Consider the following 15045-nt stretch of genomic DNA (forward strand, 5'->3'; position numbering starts at 1 on the left):
TTCCTCCTCCTCCTCCTCCTCCTCCTTGCTCACGCCGCCTCCGTACACACACCCCGTCCCACCACACCGCCACTGCCGGCGCTGCATGTCATCACCATCAACACGTCCCACAACTCGGTGGCTGGGCGTCCCCGTGCACAGCGAAACAACTTCGCCTCCGCCAAGAGAAAACATAAAATGAGTGGTTACCTGCCGACCTTTGCCCGAGAACAGTTGATCAAGGCTCCGCTAGTGAGCGCAAAGGACGCGGTATTTGTTAACGAAAACGCCCGACAAGGACCCGCAATGAAATGCATCAGTTCCACCAGAGACAGTGTGATAACATTTACTTCGGAATGGGAAGCCATCAATTATATTAGCAAACAGAAGTGAATCGTTGCGTCCAAAGTGAAAGACGCAAACTTGCAACGCATACATATCGTACCCCTCCTCCTACTCCTCCTCCTCCTGCACCTCCTCCTCCTCCTCCTTCTCCTCCTCCAGTTCATTCTTCGCTCATGGCCCACGCCCTCTCCCTCGGTGGTTAAATCTTCCCCCGCCTGTCCATATATCGCACGTGGACGTATCTGGAGGGTGGCCGAGCAGGAGCAGGAGCAGGGGCAAGAGCGGGGCGGCAGCAGCATTAACGGCAGCATCAGCATGAGAGGCAGTGGGCGTCGGGGTGGAGTGGGACGCGATGATGGGGCCTGCTTTTGCAACTCATTCCATAACAAAGGTGGGCTGACCTGAGCCACACACAACAGTCTCCAGCTAATATCCAGGCGGGAGAACCCGCGTCACCGGCCCTGCCGTCTCTTGCCGTCTGCTGCTGTTGAATCTTGCTGTCTGTCTGTTTCCTGCTGGTGCCATCCGGCCTCGTCTTCCTTATCCACCTTTTTAACGTTACGCCCCTCGTTGTCCACCTATTTGTCCGTGGTTGTTTCGTAATGTGTGTGTGTGTGTGTGTGTGTGTGTGTGTGAGTTTTACCACTTTTTAATGGATATTAATTGTGTATATTAGAATGATAAGCAAATTTTGTTAAAAACGCATCGTCATAATTTAAAGCGAGTGGTTTAGCCTCACATTATCAAAGAAGCACAAATTTACCGCCCTTCCTGAACCCAGTTTTTCTGAGACACCTCTTGACATAATTGTTACAATAATAAGTCGTATGCAACCTTCATTGAAATAACTGGATGAGATTTTATATATATATATATATATATATATATATATATATATATATATATATATATATATATATATATATATATATATATATATATATATATATATATATATATATATATATATATATATATATATATATATATATATATATATATATATATATATATATATATATATATATATATATATATATATATACGTGCATGTATTTACACATATATGCTTACACAAAATATAAATTATCGGAAAACTGTGACAGGAATTCTGAGATATTTTGCAAATTATTTTCGCGATCTGTGCGCCGCAGCTTTACTCTCAGCGTCATGTACAAACTTTGTGGAAAAACTCCCCGGCCGAGGTTTATGAGGGTGGCGGCGACCCTGCCTCCGGTGGACGCTCCTCCGCGGCCAGCAGACCGGCGCGGGGCTCCTGCACCGCCGGGTTCGGGCTCACATTTATCAACAGTTCTGCCTACTTATAGAAATAAATCAAGCAATTTATAATATATTATATACTGCAATGGAGGGCCCAAGAACAATTACAACTTAATTTTCAACGACTGATCAACACGCCCGCCCCTTGGTGACGGGGCTCGACTTTATCACCCCTCCCCCCCCTTTGGCTTCAAGGTTACTGTAATAACAATATAAGTTTCATAAAGTGCAGTACATACAAAAATGTATTATGTCTGCTTTGATGCTTTCATATTCATTACGTTCCTTTTAAGTTTTTCCCAGTTAAGGGAAAATTCAGCCAGCAAAAATGTATTAACAACAAGCTAATATTTCATCCCGGCCATAGCACAACGGCGGGTTTTTGTTCAAAGAATGGCCATTGTTTAAAGCAATTTCTCATCGCCGCGGCATTGTGTCTTCCAATTACAGTAGAGCTTCTGTAATACACGGCTACTTTGTCAACTGTGAGTGATATGAATCCCAATTATATTTCTATTTTTTTTGTGTACATTCCCCACCATTTAAAACAAAAAGAAGTGCATTCATCTGCTGCCACTGCATATGATGCGTGTGTCTGTGTGTGTCTGTGTGTGTGTGTGGGGGGGGGGGGTATACGTACAGAGAGAGAGAGAGAGAGAGAGAGAGAGAGAGAGAGAGAGAGAGAGAGAGAGAGAGAGAGAGAGAGAGTTTGTATGTTTGTTTGTTTGTTTGTGTGCGCGCGTGTGTGTGTGTGTGTGTGTGTGTGTGTGTGTGTGTTCATATGAAAGTTTATTTTGTGATGTTTTGAATTATTCCGCCTCGTGCTCCGCTGATATGTAAATGTGTTTGTCTGCTTCTCTGCCTTCATCACATTCGTCGTTTACATATATATTGTACTGATTACCGTCACTTGCATGTCCATAATAATGATGATGATGGTAGTAATAATAATAATAATAATAATAATAATAATAATAATAATAATAATTATAATTATAATAAAAGTAAAATAAACATTTCCAAAATAATAATAATATTAATGAGCATATCTGTTTATTCATTTCTCATTATTATTATTATTATTATTATTATTATTATTATTATTATTATTATTATTATTATTATTATTATTATTATTATTATTATTATTATTATTATTATTATTATTATTATTTTCATTATTATTATTATTATTATTAAAATGCTAATTGTCTTTGTTTTCTTAATAAAGTGGCGGTTGTTATGATTTTATTATTTTCTTCCTTTTCTTTTTCTTTTTTTCTTCGTTCTTTGTCATTATAAAGAAAGCTAGTTTTTACAAGTAGATGACAATGAGTTTTTGTCAAAGGGTACATATGACTATTTTTCCAGTAAAAAAAAAAAAAGAATATTCAAAAGAAACGTATTTTTTAACATAGAATATTCGTCCCAGATCATCCCTCCTCACCGTGAAATGCTACAAAATTTATGGTGGAAAAATAGGATTTCCTGCGGACTTATATCTAAATTTTTCCCCCTTGCCTCCCCTCAGGTATATTTGTCACGTGTAAAAAATGGCATTTTATATATAGAAATGAATCAGCGGGAAAGTTAGGTACTGCTGCTGCCTTTATTTGTGTGGAGGGACAGGCGACCGGTCGGGGGCGGAGAGAAATATAATAAAAACACGAGACGAAGAAATTCATAGATGAAAAACTCTACAAAGAAATTCCGGGAAAAAGAAAATCGACGTCTGGAAGGAAAACAAATGAAGCTCGCACCAGGAGGCTCGCGCTCTCGTTACTCCTGCAATGGGCCGGCCACTCACGGCCACACTTAGTCATGTATTTATTTGTTTATTAAAATGCAAGTCTATGTGCTTAAAACCATGCATAATAATTTGCATTCATAATTCATATCAGCCGGTAATAGGAATTCAAGTAGTATATTCTTTTTGCTTTTTTGTGTGTTTCCTCGTCCTCCTTTTGGATGGCTCTTTTATTATTTTTCCCAGAAGTCGTTTATGCTCCTTAAAGTTCTCTTGACAATATGCCTTTCCAGCTAAATCAACAGCTGAATATATGTTGGTATTAAGGATGCTGTGTGTGTGTGTGTGTGTGTGTGTGTGTGTGTGTGTGTGTGTGTGTGTGAATAATTAAGGCGTATTGCTCAAAACACCAGAGGGTATAAAATTAAGCGGCACGTCCATAGGAAACCCGAGGCCTATTGGTTGAGAGAGAGAGAGAGAGAGAGAGAGAGAGAGAGAGAGAGAGAGAGAGAGAGAGAGAGAGAGAGAGAGAGAGAGAGAGAGAGAGAGAGAGAGAGAGAGAGAGAGAGAGAGAGAGAGAGAGAGAGAGCATCTGGGAGTCGATCATTTATATGGCGAGGCCTAAGCGTTTCTGTCTCACAAAATCCGACTCAAAGACTTCAAAGTGGTCGCTTCAAACATTGGTCGAGGCCTCGCATAGCCGGTCTCGATCCCGTTGTCATTACCGATCTCTCTCTCTCTCTCTCTCTCTCTCTCTCTCTCTCTCTCTCTCTCTCTCTCTCTCTCTCTCCTTATTGCTATTTTTTTCAGCTGTTTTCTTTATAATATCAAAAGTTATCCGTCAGTGTTTGTTTCTTTGTTTTCTTTGAAAGTATCCAAGTTTTTTTTTTTTTTTTTACGGTTCACATATACATCAATATTTTTTTCTTTTCTCTGTCTTTGTTTTATCTTTTGGTGTGGCTTTTTATTTCCTCCAAGCCCCATTTTCTTACTTCCTCTCCTTTTCTCCCCCCTCCTTCCTTTTTTTTTTCCTTGTGTATTCCTCTTTCCCCTTCGCCTGCCCTCTTGACTCATCCAGACCCATCATTTTCGCCATCCATTTCCTCTTGTTAGCCGCTGCTCCCCCACTATCGTTCCCAACCAAAACAAACCCCCCTAGTCACCCCTACCTCCCCCAACCCTTTCCCTCCCCCTCTTCTGGCATCTCTTTACCTCACCTCCTCTTCCTCGTCCCGGCACAGCAGCCCTCCTCCTACCCACCCTGTCCCCCCTCCCTCATCCCCTTTACTTTTCGCTCGCCTCCTCTTGTCTCCCGAACGGCCAGTCTTCACGGTCCGCTTTTGCCAGGTGTTGGGAGGTGGGTGTTGCACATTGATGAAGGCCTCCAGTTGCACATTGATGGCATTGATGAGCCCCCGTCTACCATCTGCCGCTCGCTCATGCTGGCCCGGCGCTCGCAGCCACACTCATCCCGCCCTCAGCTGTGTAGACCAGGATGCTGCTAGGAGGCTGTAGTGGGGAGGGGGAGGGTTGAAGGAGGCAGGGGTGATGGGAGTGTGGCTGAGGGAGGTTATGTGTCAAGGGGAGGGGGTAGCATGACTGAGTGGGTGAGAGAGAGAGAGAGAGAGAGAGAGAGAGAGAGAGAGAGAGAGAGAAAATGGATTAGTTGAATGTGATGGAAATGGAAATTGAGTAAGAAAAATAAATCGAGCATTAAACGATACACAGAATGAATGACGCATGATAAAAGAGAGAGAGAGAGAGAGAGAGAGAGAGAGAGAGAGAGAGAGAGAGAGAGAGAGAGAGAGAGAGAGAGAGAGGCATACAGGGAAGAAGGGCATGTAGCGTCAAGACAGTATAAAAGAGACACAGACAGAGAAAGAAAGAGAGAGAGAGGAGAAGCGAGAGAAGGAGGAGGCGGAGAAGGAGGAATCTCGAGGAAGAGGGATGATGCAACCTTCCCTCGAGACCAATTATCACGTTATGCTCCTTCGTGAGACTCTTGCAGGTTCCTTGACGCCCTTGTCTCTGTCCTTCACGGCCTCACTGTGTGGCGGCGAAAGACTGCGCTCCTTAATGTTTTGTGTGCCTTGTATCTTCTTTTCTTAGTCTTATTCTTCCTTTTCCTTCGATTTTTTTTCTTGCTTCCACCTTTCGTGTTACCTGTTCAAGAGAGTGGGCTTTTTTTTTCTTTTGAGCGAAGTTACCTGTGGATGTTTTTCTCCTGCAGGGGTTTTGATGCAGTTGTTATTAGCATTCATTTTAGGTTTGTTTTTCTTTTTTATTTTATTTTTATTTGGGACTATTCGTATTGTTAACTTACTGCCACTGATGTCACTCTTTATATTACTACTACTACTACTACTACCACCTCTGCTACTAGAGTCACTACCAATACCAACGTGTCTGCTACCATCATTAACACCACTAACACCTCTTTCATCACCAGCTACCATCACCATTATCCATCATCACCGCCACTGTCCACATCATAGCCACGCACATTCACCATCTCAATCAAATCACCCTCCTCGACTAACTACACCACCACCACCACTACCACCACTACCACCCCCACCACCACCCCGGCGCGGCAGAGTGGGGTGCACCATCAGATAGTGTCGCCCTGCATGAAGAAGAGAGCACTATCTGTTCACCATCAGCGTCGGGGGGAGCCAACTTCTTACTCCCACTCGTTCACTCTTGCTCCCCACTGACGTCTGAAGAAGCTGTACATCCAATGGGCTCAACGGACTGACTGACCTTCATTCCTTCCTTTTTTTCCTTCATCCTTCTTTCATTCCTTCTTTCATTTCCTATTTTAAACCCCTTTCCTTCCATCCTTCCTTCCTTCTCCCCTACCTTCTATCCTTCATTGCCTTACTTCTTTCTTTCTCATTCATTACTTTTCCCCCTTCCTTCATTTATCTTTCCCTTCTCATTCCTTGTTCCCCCACCCCCTTCCTTTCTTCTTTTGTCCCAACCTTCATTCATTCATCTCCAAACATCTTTTTTCCCTGCATGCTTTCCTTTCCCTCTTCCTTTTTTTCCCCTTCCTACCTTCCATCCTCACCCTCTTACATCCTTAGTTCCTTTCCCTCTTCATTCTTTCCTGACCTGACGCCCACTCCTCTCTAACTAGGCATCAAATGTTTACAACTATTAGTATCCAACTCTTTGCTTACCATATACATACACACCATGGAAACTGTCTATACTATTCACCTACACACTCCTTATCTATGTCGTGTTATGTTCGAATAATTGGGACGTTACTACAGTCTGAAGTGAGTTAATGTTTCGAGGTTTACGAGTGAGACTTTCTATCCATTTCCATTTTTTTGTTTACAAGAGATGATGAACTGGGAGTTAGCAGGCAATGCATTAAGGAAACACGCCGCGATACACACACAATACGTCTTTCACACCGCTGTTTATTGTCCTCTCCCGCTTGTCTGCCGCAGTGAAGGGACGACAAAATCCTGCAGGCATACGGCGTGTAATTATTTTGTTCCGTCAGCCGTTCCATTCTTTTGACGGATGTTCTGTATACACGCCATTTTTTTGTCTACATCTCGGTCCTTCCCTTTTTTATTTGCTTTTTCCCTTTTTGCTGCTTCTGGGTCCTCGTCACCTCACCTGCTTGCCGTTCCTCTCACCTTCTTTAGTTGAGTCGCCGTTCATGATCATCGCAATGTTCTTTCCTTCATTCTTCTGTCCTCCACCTCGGCGTCGTCTGCTTAATCTCCCTTTCCTCCTCCCTCTCTCCCTGCATTCTGCCGCAGTGGAGAAATGGAGAGAGAGAGAGAGAGAGAGAGAGAGAGAGAGAGAGAGAGAGAGAGAGAGAGAGAGAGAGAGAGAGAGAGAGATGGAAGGAAGACAGGTAGGACAGGTAGAGGGAGGAGAAAACGCGCCTCACCTACATGTTATTAGTTATTAAGTGTAATTACCTGCAAGAATCGGGCGTGGACGCTGCTACAATAGACACCGGAGGCCATTGTTGCGTGGAGGCCGCCAGTATTGTTCCTCTGTGGGGTGGCCGGTGGAGCTCTCCCTCTGCTGTGGTAATTTGCTAGAAGCCCTCCCCGCCGCCACCACCACCACCGCCTCCGCCACCACTGTCAGCCACGTCGCACCTCGCCTCGCCTCGCCTCGCCTCTCCCCTCCGCCTATGTCTCTCGGCTTTCATCCCTCGCCGTGCTGGACGAAGGTTCCTTTGGTGTTGCTTCCTTGGGGGGTGAAGGGGGAGGCAGGAGGCGTCTTGGATGGCTCGTTAGAGGAAAGATATTGTTTGTTGGTCTGGCTCTGCGTTTCATCTCGTCTCGCTCCTTGAAGAATGTCAAAAGTTACAAAAAATGACGCGGTATTTTGAAGTAAATGCAAAAACAAAGTTGATCTGAGCATCCATTCATATAAGAGAGCGGCTTGCTTTGAAGAATTAGACGGTTTGAATTTGAGGAAAAAAATTGGAAAATACTATTAACTTTTTTGGCATGTAATAGTGTACACTTGCTTCGAAAGCAACACCCTCTACATTATCACGTTCACGGACATTTATTTCTACCTTTTGTGTTTCACTAACGCTGTAAAACCAAATATTTTCTCTTCTTCCTTTAAGTATGTCATCAATGTCATCAAATACAGCATTTCAACACATTTATTCGTGAACGCGTTTTCGATTAAAGGACTGTGATCGAAAACCAGCCCATCAAACTTTGGGTAAGAGTCCCGCTTCCGTGACGGCCGTGATCTCCACCAAATAGTTGGAGAAGACTTTAAAACCTTTCGAAATTGGAAAACTAACACCGAGAAAGAACCGGCGGTCACGGCATTCAAAGACCTTATTGTTCGCCACCCTTCTCTTATAATTTTGTCATACTAAAATAACCACTTTTTCAATATTACCGTATCTAGTCGTATGTTTCGAGTTAATATTAAAACAGATAAAATATGGCGTGCAGGCTATGGATTTACAGTGACCGGACAGCGTGTTATTAATTCCGTGCAATGAGCCACAAACCATACCTACCACGAGCCACTGAGCACCTGCGCGTTCGACAGTGACTCCATCTATCTGTCCCCCACTCTCCCGCTCACACACCTGTCCGACAAAAGTTCAGCTCTAATTAAGTTTAATTTGCTCGACTCGCCGGCGATGAACAGCAGTAACTCTTGAGGTGACAGACGAGCGCGTCCCGCCCCGCCCCGCCGCCCTCGACGCCACTGGTGACGAGAGGAATTATTCAAAACGACATCTGTTTATCGAGACAGGTGAAGGATGCGGTGAATTAACGTTGGATGGCGAGCGAGCGAGCGGGGGAAGGTTGTTGCGGCGGGGAGGAAAGGGTTGTGGCACTGGGGAAGGTTGGGTTGGGTTGGCACTCGGGGAGGTAGTTAGGAATGTGAAGAAAGGGGAGGGCCATGTTATTAGGGTAGGTTTTGAGGTTCCTTGCCCTTGGAATTGTATGCAGCACGGGTCAGGAGGCATTAGGAAAGTTCAATGTCGTGTTAGTAAGGGGACGGGAGATTGTGGCACTAAAGGAAGGTGAGGAAGACCGTGGCACCAAGGGGAGGGTTAGGTAAGGGAGGGAAGGGGGAGAGGGGGAGGGGTCGTGGCACTGTGATCGTGTTAGCTCATTGTATCATTTCCCTTCCTCTTTCTTCTTTTTCTTTCTTTTTTTTCGCTTCTTTCCTCTTACCCTTCCGTCCCAGCGAGCATAATGAGCAATGAAGAGAAAGTTGAAGAAAAGTATGCAATAAAAGGGAAGAGGACGACGGGGACTGACCAAGAAACCTCATCAGCAACAGTGTCTAATGTGTGTTTACAACGAAACATTGCATTCATCACCACCACCACCGCCGCCACCGCCACCACCACCGCACCACCACCACCACCACCACCACCGGTTTCACCACCAACATGGCCACGCAGTAACCTTCCCCCAGCAAGAAATAAATAAGCAAACAAGTAAATAGGCGTGGGGGAGGAATAGCATAGGAGGATTAGAAGGGAAATAGGAAGAGAGAGAGAGAGAGCACGGGAGGGAGGAGTTCTGCCGGGGAAAGCGAATGAAATAGAATATAAAAAAGTCGGAGAAAAATAGAAGAGGAGGAGGAGGAGGAGGAGGAGGGAAAAAAAAAGAGAAAGTGGGGGTGCCAAAAATGCCGCAGCCCTCAAACAAATCGAGGCAGGAAAATTGAATCACTAGAAAATCGCCGCAAGACTCAAAAAACACTAGAAAACTATTAACACCCGAACGCTACCGAGCAAAATGGAGGAAGGGTACAAGGGAAGAGGTCACCCCCCCCTCCCCCTCCCCCCTTACCTCCCTCCATCCCTCGAACCCTCTCTCTCCCTTCTTTCCCTTCCCCCAAATCCCCCTCTCTCTCCCTCTTAGTTTCCTTCCCACTTAGTCTCCTTCCCTTGCTTGCTCTCTCTCTCTTTCCCTCTCTTTCCCCTCATCCTCTCTCGCTCTCCCCCTCTCGCTGCCCCAAGCCTGACCTCCTCCTCCTCCTCCTCCTCCTCCTCCTGCTGCTGCTGCTGACCGTGCTGACTTCCGAGCGATATTGCTGACTCGTTTTATTTAGTTGTGTTTTTTTTCCGTCCTCGTTTCTTTTCTTCGAAGGGAGGTATTCTTTCCTTCCTTCCCCCTCTTTCCCCCTCTTCTATCCCGGTTGTGTTCGTATGTTCTCGATTATGCGTATATATATTTTGTTTTCCATGTGTCGTTCTTTTTCCTCTCTCTCTCTCTCTCGCTCTCTCTCTCTTGCTCTATCGCTTTCTCTCTTTCTCTCTCTCTCCTCTGCCTCTTGTGTTTCTGCGTTTATCCCTGTTTGCTTTGTGTTGTGTGTGTGTGTGCGTGCGTTCGTGTTTATTATTTACATTTGGATTACTAATTTTCATACGAGTTTTATTTTTTAGGTTATCGTTTGCTTTGTGTTCTTTTGTGTTGTTCTTGTTGTTCTCGTTCTTTTCATTCAGTCATATCCGTTCAGTTATTTGTCCGAGTGCCTTTGTTTTCCTGTTCCAAATATTCATCTCCTTAATTCTCCTTCATCCTCATCCTCATCTTCCGTCTCCCCCTGTCGCTGATGCTTCGTGTTGTAACCATAACAACAATAATAATAATAACAACAATAATAATAATAATAATAATAATAATAATAATAATAATAATAATAATAATAATAATAATAACTGATAATAATAACTGATAATAACAATGGTAATAATTACATATTTTGCCATGACTAATAATAATGACGATGATGATGTTCTTATATTGGTGGAAATTATGATTAACATCGAAATAATAACAATCATAAACAAAAAGATAATTTCACCTGTTATTTTTATCACATTCTTTTATTTGCATCTTTTATCTTAATTCGAATCATTCTTCTTAATATCATTACCATTGAAAACTAATTATGGCCGAATCTACAACCCACACAAACCGCATAGAAACACACACACACACACACACACACACACACACACACACACACACACACACACACACACACACACACACACACACACACACACACACACACACACACACACACACACACCCTTACCTTCCCTTATCACATTTTTTCACCTTCCCCCCACTCTGACTTTTCCTCACTTTTCCTTCATCCACTTCCCCTCCAGTATTTTTCTCTGCCTCCTTCTCTCCCTTCTCCCTCCCTCCCTCCTCCTCCTCCCTCCCACGGTTAGCACAGCACCCTTGATAATCTGCATGGGGGATAAATCTTTGAAAAAAATGCTGCAGAAGAATAACAGGAAAATGCATTTACTTATATTTACGTTGTCGTACGAGTTATGAGTTTTTAAGAGTGGTTTTAGGCTCCATTTTTCGTCGTTACCTCATGTATGAATGTATGTATATGTGTGTGTATGTATGTATGTGTGTTTGTATGTACGATCGGCAGGGGGAATGCATGGGGGGGAGTATTGTGCTTTTGTTTTATGTATTATCTTATGCTCTCTCTCTCTCTCTCTCTCTCTCTCTCTCTCTCTCTCTCTCTCTCTCTCTCTCTCTCTCTCTCTCTCTCTCTCTCTCTCTCTCTCTCTCTCTCTCTCTCTCTCTCTCTCTCTCTCTCTCTCCCCCCCCCCTCCTTCTGACCACCACTCACCTCCAGCTGGCGGTGGTTATCCTCTCATCACCATCACCTCACCTCTCATCATCATTTTTCCTCCCCGGCTCGTCCTGTCACTACCACCATCATGGAATGGGTTTACATCCCTGTCATCATTCCTCTCCTTTCTTCTCCCTCCCCTTCCTGTCTGCACTCTAGTAGTAGTCCTCGTCCTCCTCCTCCACCCTCCCGCTCTCCCTCCGCTCTTCCTCTTCCTTCCTTCCTTCCCTTATCGCATTTGCCTTTCCCTCCTGCCTTTTTCCGTCACGGCTAACACTGTACGTCACCACACTTGCTTTTCGACTTTCACTATTGTTATTTTTTTATCTCTACTCCTCTTCCTCCTCCTCCTCCTCCACCTCTCCACCGGCCTTCCAATTGCTGCACACATGTTCTCGTATCCCTCTAGGTGTCTATCTTTCTATCTCTTTACATGCTCCTGCTTTTTTATCTGTTCATCTGCCACATGGTCTTCCTCCTCTACCTCCTCCTCCTCCTCCTCCTCCTCTTCTTCGTCGTCCTCCCCGTCTTCCATTTCTGTTTTCATTCACTTCTCTTTCTGTTCTTTTTCATTTTTCCTCTGTACCTACGCTCGTCTTCTGCTCTTAATTCTCTTCCCTCCTCATCATCACAATCGTCATCATCATCACTATTACCATATCACCATCATTGTCATTATCAACTTCACTATCCTCGCGAGAATGTTTGCGTCATGCCATCTGTCAGTGTGTGTGTGTGTGTGTGTGTGTGTGAGAGAGAGAGAGAGAGAGAGAGAGAGAGAGAGAGAGAGAGAGAGAGAGAGAGAGAGAGAGAGAAGAGGTGGAGAAGGGAGAGAGAGAAGAGGGAGGGAGGGAGGCAGAGGGGGAGACAGGTAGGGGCGAGGTATGATGACAGGCGTAGTAAATTTATGCAACTTCATGAGTACAAATATCGGTAGTAACTTTTTTTTTAGTGATTATTTGGCTTGGCATCGAGGACGCGGCGGCGGGGCCTTGACCGGCTGGCCAGCATTTGGAGGGATTATGAGCGTAAAATCTACTCGTGTTTATAGTTTATGTGAATTAAATGCAAGTAATTATGTCGACGTAAACTTAGAGTAAAATTACATAATAATAGTCTCAGTGGAGGTGATAAAAAAGGGAGGATTATTCTAGTGTGTTGTTGTGGCGGTGGAACTGAGAAAAAGAGAATGGGAGGCGGTGTGACTGTGGGGGCTTTTTTTGGACGCTCTGTGTCTCATTACCTTGTGTTTTAGAGGGTCAGAAATTTTAGTGGCACGTTAAAAGTCTAAAACCTGAAAAAAAAAATTTACGTATGACTTATTTGTTTCCCTTTTTTTCTGCCTCGTCATTGTTGAAATAAAAACACCAGCTATCGTATTGCCGAGCGTATATGACCAAGGAAAGCGAACACTAGGCGCGGGTTATGTATGTACGTGAAGTGCTGAACGTTTTATAGCATGCATGTGACGGCGCGTCCCCCTCGTGGCCCGCGGCTGTTGGACTACAAGGCGCCTGACATTGGCCCGTCGTGGTCTGCTGTCACCGGTCAATGTGGTAGACGCGTCCTGTGGTGAGGCAGGTGTCGGCGCCCTCTCAGGTGTCCGCTAAGGAACTACCTCGAGTGTGTGGCGAATGTGGTTACGAGCTGACACATTACCTATACGATATCAAGGTCCATATGGCTCAAAATTAAGGGTTATGTATTTTACTTTTGTCTATATTGCATTAACTGTTCAAAATGAGGAATAATTATGTACTAGACCCACTCAGACCCACCTGCGGCAGAGCTATGAGGTGGTGCATAGGTGTTGCCGGCAGAAGACCTCCTGAGCTCTCACCTGAATGCAGGAAGGCAGGCAGGCAGACAGGCACTCTCCCCTGCATGCCTCCCGTGCCTGCTTTGAGTACTGAGAGAGAGAAAAAGGGAGGAAAGGATGGACAGAAAGAAAGAGGAACACAAGGGGGAGGACGAGAGGAAAGGGAAGGGTGGGTGGGGGGAAGAGAATGGGTAGACAGATGAAAAATAGAGGGAAGAGAGAGAGAGAGAAAGAGAGAAGCACACAAAGGGAGCAAGAGAGACAAGAATTGGAAGGGACTCCTCTAAAAGGAAAAGTAAATAAAGAGAAGAACCGAGAGAAGAAAAAATCAGGGCGAGAGAGAGAGAGAGAGAGAGAGAGAGAGAGAGAAACCCTTCTTCCTCACCCTGTTCTTTTACACATCCCCTCCCTGCGCTCCACACCACCACCACCACCACCACCACCTCTACCACCAGCACCACAACCACCACCACCACCACCACAAGTCTCCACTCTTGTTGTCGTAGTACAGTGGAATGGCTCAAGATTTTAAGTAATTAAGTCAAGTAGCGTCCCAGTAGAAAGAGCAGGATGGATGTCAGTGTCCTTTCGGTCGCCTCCGCCTCTGTATACGTCTGCCCTCAAAGCAGCGTCTTAATTGCGCTACACGGAACTGCCATAAACAAACAGCGACATAAAAGCAAGTTCGGCAGTCAAAGGATGCGGGAATTACGAAGAGTTTCCGAGGCGAGTGTGTTCCGCTGTTTTCTCCGCTTAAAGCCGCGCTAGTTTTCTCTCGCCAATAATAGTAATGTTGATTGAACTGTTTTTTTCAACTCTGTAGTGTGAGTAAATGTGTTTTTTTTACTTCTACAACTACTACTACTTCTACTACTACTACTACTACTCTCTCTCTCTCTCTCTCTCTCTCTCTCTCTCTCTCTCTCTCTCTCTCTCTCTCTCTCTCTCTCTCTCTCTCTCTCTCTCTCTCTCTCTCTCTCTCTCTCTCTCTCTCTCTCTCTCTCTCTCTCTCTCTCTCTCTCTCCGGAAAACTTTTTATTTTTACTAACGTGGAGCGTAAAATGGTCACCCGGATATACTTTATTTCATTACCGTGCTCTCGGCGCTTCTGTTGTTTTGCTTGTGTGTGTGTGTGTGTGTGTGTGTGTGTGTGTGTGTGTGTGTGTGTGTGTGTGTGTGTGTGTGTGTTTACTCTTTTTCTGTGAGTGCTGCAAGTATTAAATTTTGTATCGTTATTACTACGCCTTTCTCTTGTTTTTCTCTTTTTTTCCCTTTTTCCACGTTTATTGGCACTACGCTTCTTTGCTGCTTTTCCAAAGGCGTATACGGTTTCATCATGAATAGTGTATCGTTGTAAATATTGCGTATACGGTTAACGTGTGTGACTCTCCTCTCTCCCTTCCTCCCTGCGTCCTTCCCTCCTTCCCTCCCTCCCTTCCTTCCTCCGCCACCAAGTGAAAAATCTGTCGTTATTAACGTTAATTTTCTTACTCTTTTTTGCCCTCCTTCTGTATTTTTTTTAAAGCGTGAAAACTAACAAGGCACAACAGAAAACGAAAAAGAGTAGATAATAAATATGAAACGCGAACACACACACGCACACACGCACGCACACACGCAGGATTACACAAATTTATCTCACATTCTTTCCCGGCTCAACAAGGCAACAAACACAACGCTCACAACTTACCTGCTGAAGGAGACACAAAGGGCGTAAGCCGGAACTACC

At 44.5% G+C, this 15045-nt stretch overlaps 1 protein-coding gene across 6 annotated transcripts in view; it reads left to right on the plus strand.

Moving 5' to 3' along the window:
- LOC127001559 (zinc finger protein 384-like) overlaps positions 1–15045 on the plus strand; it is a 234110-nt gene that overhangs the window by 39552 nt on the left and 179513 nt on the right. The gene's annotated exons all lie outside the window — the stretch shown is intronic.

This window comes from Eriocheir sinensis, chromosome 2, assembly GCF_024679095.1.
Source record: "Eriocheir sinensis breed Jianghai 21 chromosome 2, ASM2467909v1, whole genome shotgun sequence".
NCBI lineage: Eukaryota > Metazoa > Arthropoda > Malacostraca > Decapoda > Varunidae > Eriocheir > Eriocheir sinensis.